This window comes from Parasteatoda tepidariorum, chromosome 9, assembly GCF_043381705.1.
Source record: "Parasteatoda tepidariorum isolate YZ-2023 chromosome 9, CAS_Ptep_4.0, whole genome shotgun sequence".
NCBI lineage: Eukaryota > Metazoa > Arthropoda > Arachnida > Araneae > Theridiidae > Parasteatoda > Parasteatoda tepidariorum.
Window position 1 is genome coordinate 20,233,694 of NC_092212.1, and position 6,477 is coordinate 20,240,170.

A 6,477-nucleotide genomic window follows, 5' to 3' on the forward strand; every position below is an offset into this window, starting at 1 on the left:
CGTTACTTTTTTTGTTTAGTACTTGTACTTTTACTTGTACTTTTTACTCGTTACTTTTTAAAATAAGAACTTTTTACTTTTTACTCGTTACTTTTTTTAAAAATACTTGTACTCTTACTCGTTACTTTTTAAAAGTAACGTTGCCATATATGATAGTGATGCTTAGACACTAGACTCACTTTGTTAGTGTTAACTTTTATTACATTTTAATTTTAACTGTTTCAAAATAAAATTATTTCATTTGTTTTATTTGTTTTATATTTTATCTATGCACTTTTTAAAGTCATTCTTCGAACTTAGTTTAAAACACTGCCTTTTAACTAAAACACTGACTAACCAAAGGTATTCCTTGAACTTAGTTTAAAACACTGCATTTTAACTAAATTTGAAAATTTTTATTTAAAAAATTAAATAAAAGTTTTTTTTTCCGCTTAAATATCAAAACCCACCAAAGTTATATTTCTGCGTTTTTAGGATATGGCAAGTAAAAATTTGACTTTAAGAAAACAGTAGCAATAAATAATATCTCTATAATAAATGAAGTGAGTTTTATGTTTGGTCCTTGAAATAAGTAAGGCAAAAAAAAAATTCTAAATATAAGTTGAGCGATTAAAACGGAAATTTTTTCTATGAAACTAATGATTTCTAACAAAACTGTTTTAAAAACTAAGGATTAGAATAAATTATATGAATAATGTAGTTATAAATGTTAAAAAAAATACGTCAAAAATGAATTCATGGAAATTTTTATTATTCTCCTATTTTAAAACACGTGTCTTCAATTTCATTTTGCATTTAATAGTATTTATTCCAATTGATGAAATTTAGTTCATTTATTGCCCTCTATATTTAATAGCAATCTTCACATTAAAATATTTTGGAGTATTGTTGTCCTCCTTTTTGGAGTTCAGGCTAACAAAAAAAATTTTTACACTTTTTGTGGTCGAATTTTTTACGAATTTACTGTTCCAGTTTTATTTCTTTGCTGACAACACATATTTTCTCGTGCATTAGAATCAATTTATGGCTCCATTGCAAATATATTTCATTGCTAATACAGTTCATTGAAAAAACAAGCACATTTTTGGTAATATATTTGCCCTAATTCCATAAGAGAATTGGTATTTTGTCAATTTAGAAAATTTTTTGCACGATTATTAAAGTTTTTTACTTAAAAATGTATTTAGTTTACCTCAACCTCTCAATACAAATTACTATAATTTTGCGCTTCATGCATATTTACCATTACATTTATAATTAAATTGCTTAAATGTTTAAGTTCATGGCTTGAACGCTATCGATAAACTTCAATTAAATATATTATTGAACAGTTTTAATGAAGCCTGATATTTTTCGGGGGATAGATCTCCTAAAAGAGAGAAAGCTGCAACACGTATCAATTTAGTAGTTTGACGTAACAAACATAAATTACGCCGTGAAGAAAAAATAAGAAAAATATCACTGCGTTCGGACAACTAAACTGCGCAGTGGGTGGTTTCCATATAAATATAACTTGTTTTAGATCATTATTGGAATTTTTTTTCAACATAACAATATTTTGTGAAAATTTCCTTTTTAAATTTCTATGTACAATGAAAACTACATTCATGTAGTTTAAAAAATAGAACTGAAATAAAATTTGGATGATATTTTTTAAACTTATGAGTACAGCATGTTATGGCTATGAGTTATAAACATTTTATTATATGAGAGTAAATTTTTAAAATTTTTGTATTTGTAAAACGTAGATTAAAATGGGATAAAAAAATTTATTAAGTTTCGAAATTGATTAGAAAACCCTTTTTTAATGGCTTCAATTCAGTTGTCTCTTAATATTGATGTTTTTCTTATTTTTCAGAATTGGCAAAGAGGGCGCTGGTTGAAGATAAGCTAAACATGACATTGCAATCATGAATAAATGTAGAAAACTCACAGAATACATTAAAATAGCATGTTATTCGTTAAAAAAACATTATTTGGTTAGACGATAGAACAATCGAAAAACAGCCTTAAAACACTCCAAAATTTCTAATAATGTACACTAATGTTGCGTTCAGGGCATTTAATTTTAATTGAAATCCTATAGCTTGAGGGACTTCTTGCTAATCATCTATTATTTCAAAATTATATTAATGAAATGTGATTGGATTCTTAAAAATTGCTTCCATCATTATTTTGCTATAAAGTATTTTAAAAATAAAAACATTTCCCTAACCTTTACTCGATTTTAAATCCAAACACTCCAATTAATTTTTTTAAAAATAAAAATACCAATAAATATATTGCTTTTCGGTATTTTATTTAAGAAAAAATAGAATGTTTCCCATTAAAAAGAAATATAAAAAAAATTGCAGTGCAATTACTAGCTAGGAAGAAAGATGGCACAAATGAAGCGTTTTAGAAATAGAAGTGAATAATGACTTGGAAATAACTAGAAGCGGTTTTAGATTATAAAAAATTCCTAGTTGTAATCCGTAATTTTCTTTTAATACCGCTAAATGAGGTCGGTCTTTAAACAGCAAATCCCTCCACAATTTTTACCATATTTACTTTCTCCCTTGTCTAATTATAGGAACTGAAGTGAGGAGATAAAAATCGGCTTGCGATAAGTAATTGAGCTAAGCCAATCTACTGCAGGGGAAGACACTATGTGCTTGCACAAATTGCCTATTAACTTCTAATTAGCCGAGAGAGGATTTTGCAGGGAACATTTATAATTGGGTGCATTATTTTCGATGTTTGCAAAGAAATAAAATAATTGAAATTCAAACACACGTAGAAAAACCCTCATTCTTTTGGAAATATAGTAGGGGAATTTTTATTATTTTTTTTTACAAATATTGGTAGCTTTAATTGAGGCAAGGGAACAGACTATCTAGTTTTTCGGAATAAAAATGGTTTCTTTATTTTTATTATGTGAAGTTCCGATAATTAAAAAAAATTATACCGAAACGTCAATGGATATTGATTTCTTAAAAAAAAATACTAATTTTTTTAATAGTAGTTGCCAGATATTCGAAATTGTTGAGCATGATCTAATATTTATTATCTCACTTTAATATCAAAAAAAAAAAATTTCAACGCATTTTTAACTATCCTAAAACAAGACATTACCTTCATAAATATCTTTCGAATTTAAAAAAAAAGTAATAAGGTAAAATAAATATATAATGAAACATAATAAACAGTTTGCATGCTTTGGAAAATTTAACAATATATAAGCGAAAGGTAATCTAAAAACACATGTAAAATAAAAAAAATAATCATAACATATATAAAATAATAAATAAAAAATGCTTAAAACAGAATTACAAGAAGAATTTGCGCACCATTAAAATTGTGATGTAATATCTCTCCGATCTGTGTGAGGAAACTGTTTTTTCCAGTTAACACCAAATCAACCTTTCATAAGCAATTTAAAAGGAGTATATGAGCTCTGAAGCTTCAGCATGCGTTAAACGTTTTCGCTTCAAAAACTCCAACGGTGGCGTGGTTTGATTTTGCTTGAAATTGTTTATAATTATTAGAGAGTTGGCGAGTGTTTGCAGGTGTCTTCAGTGTCTGCAGAAACTAAAGTTCAGGGTAAAAAATATGTATGTATATTTTCAGTTGTATAAAACACATTTGTATTTTAATTATCTGATCTCTATCTACAGTTTTCAAATAATTTCATATCGTATAATTTCCATGCACTCCTGTTCTGCTAAGCCAAGTTCAAATTCATCTTAACCTTTTCGGCCTGCAAGCGTAGCAAACATGTATATTGTTATATAATAGTCTATTTAAATACCATAATGAATAAATTTAACAATTATTTACAAAAAGAAATATTTTTTTTAAAAAAGTTTTATTTAAGTAATATGCAATACTGTATTAAATCGCAGTTTCAAAACTACAAAAAAAATTATGTAAACCACACAAAGTAAAAAATTTATGAAAAAAAATCAACATTAATTATAAAAAAAGTTTTTAATTCTTAGGGGTAAAATTTCAAAATTATGGAAAAAAAAAACTCAAAAAGTTTAAGTTATTCTATGTATTTATTCAATGTTCTTAATATAAAACAATAAATTAAAATACGCATAAAAGTATTACTAAATAGATATAAAATTAAAACCTCATAATATAAAGATTTCACTTTACTATGTTGACATAAATTTCGAAATACATATCACAATACACATATATGTGGACCTGCATGTTCTTGACTGTATTAGTTATTAATAATAAGAAAATATAAATTTAAAATCTCCATGCAGATCACAGAACTACTAAGTCAAAAAAAATATGTAATATCTTAATAACTTAAGGTTTCGATTACGTCGATTTGGAGTAATTTTTTGAAAATAGCTTCTGTTTACATAGAATTCTACCAAAGTAACTTACATGTATTGCATCTATTGGAATCCCCAGAAAGCTTAAACGTCCACAAATGTTTCAATGAGGGTAAAACTATTGGGTATTAATTGTCTTATAGCGTGTTTTTAGAAGCTAAGAAGCGAAGATTCGCTCGTAAGAACCCAGGTTATGAAGAGATTCATATTCTGTCTGCTACGCGGCCACCCTCATGTATGATTAACAAACTAATTTTATTTTAAGAATTACTGTATGTATCTAAATAGATGTAAAATATTACTAAATTGTAAATAATATCACTTGATCCGAAATTAAATACTTATAATATATAGATTTCACTTTACTACGTTGTCATACATTTCCATGCCTGCCAGCTTTTACGCATTTTGCGTAAAGCTTTAATTTTATCTCTAAAGTGGTAGTAAAATGTAAGCTTTTTATATATTCCTAGCATTTATAAACTTAATTTGTAGCTATTTTGACCACCACTATTTTTAAAATAAATTAGGCATATATATTAATATTTGATACCATCAGTGGTTGTCTGTTAAAAGTTTTTTTCAAAATACAACGTATGTTTCTGCCTGAAATTGAAATTCAATTTCGATATTAGTACCACTGGCAAAAATCATCCTCGAAAAGATTAAAAGCTGGCAGGTATGCATATCTGGACCTGCATGTTCCGGACTGAATTATTTATTAATATAAAGATAATACGAATTTAAAAGCTTCATACGGAGCATAGAAATACTAAGTAAGAAAACTATTTTCAGAATAATTAAATTATACAATTACACAATTACAGTTTATAAAATCAGTTCATCCAAAGATAATTCTACGGGAAAAATATTTTTTTTAAAATATTTATTATTTTTTTTATTATTTTATCTAATAGTAATCAAAAATTTTTGAATTGTAAGGAAAGCAATTTTTTATATTATTTAAAAGCATGTTATTTTTAATGACGAAATATAAAACTTGAGCAAAATCCTTCGAATAGTTACAAATAGAAACACAGCTTTTTCAAAGTTAATATTTTTCAGGCAGAAACTATTCGACTGATTTCGCTCCAACTTTGTATTTCATCATGTAAAGTTATATTTCCTTAAGAATGATGTAAAAAAAATATACCTTCCCATTCAAACTTTTCTCGACTATCATTAAATAAAATAATAAAAAATACAAAATACTTACTAAAAGTTATTTTTTGTATGGAATTATTTTTGGATAAACGAATTTTATAATTGTAAGCAAATATTCCTTTTTAATTTCTCAAACATTTCTTGAGATTAAGTGCAATACGCAAAAAATAAAATTAACAATAACTCTGACAGTATAGACTGTCACAGTGACTCATTAAATATAGTCATAACTGATCACAGCATTCAAAGTCACAGGTGTGACCGCTTTAAACTGTCCTAATGAGGTCATAACGTGAATTTGATGATTTATTTTATTTTGTGATATCACAAAAGTTTCCCTGTCTATTTATTGTGACTTTTGTCAGTTGGTCATCGAACCTATACTTTACTGGGGCTAAAGTCACTTAGAATACTTTTTGCCTTCACATGAGAACCATTTCAAGACTTGTTTTCTTGTCTTTCTAAAATTACGGGAGTATTTGTTGCGACTTGTCTTTCTCAAGTTAGACCAGTCACTTTAAAGTCTTGCCAGCAGTTTCTTTTGCGATCTCTTAAAACTATGTGAGTCACAGAAAAGTCACAAGTGATCACAACAATTACATTGCTGTATGATCGTTTTAAATGGCTCCAAAAGTCTCCCAATATGGTTTTAGAAATAAAATTATTTTTATAAACGCGTCTGCTAAAAAAAAAAAATTTTTTTTCATACAAAATTGCTCCATTCTCTAATGACCACAATTTCAGAATTTTTTTTTGAATGTAAATATGCCCCTTGCCCAAATTATCGAACAATATTAAAACATATCTATTTTAATATTATATTTTTAAAGAAAGAATTTGGAAGTCTTTTTCTCTCTGTTTTTTAAATAGTTGTATACATTTATACTTCCCTTAAGATTCTTGTTAAAAAATTATATAACTGTTATAATTTTATATAACTGTTATAGCCACAAACCATCTTTTATTTATATCTATATAT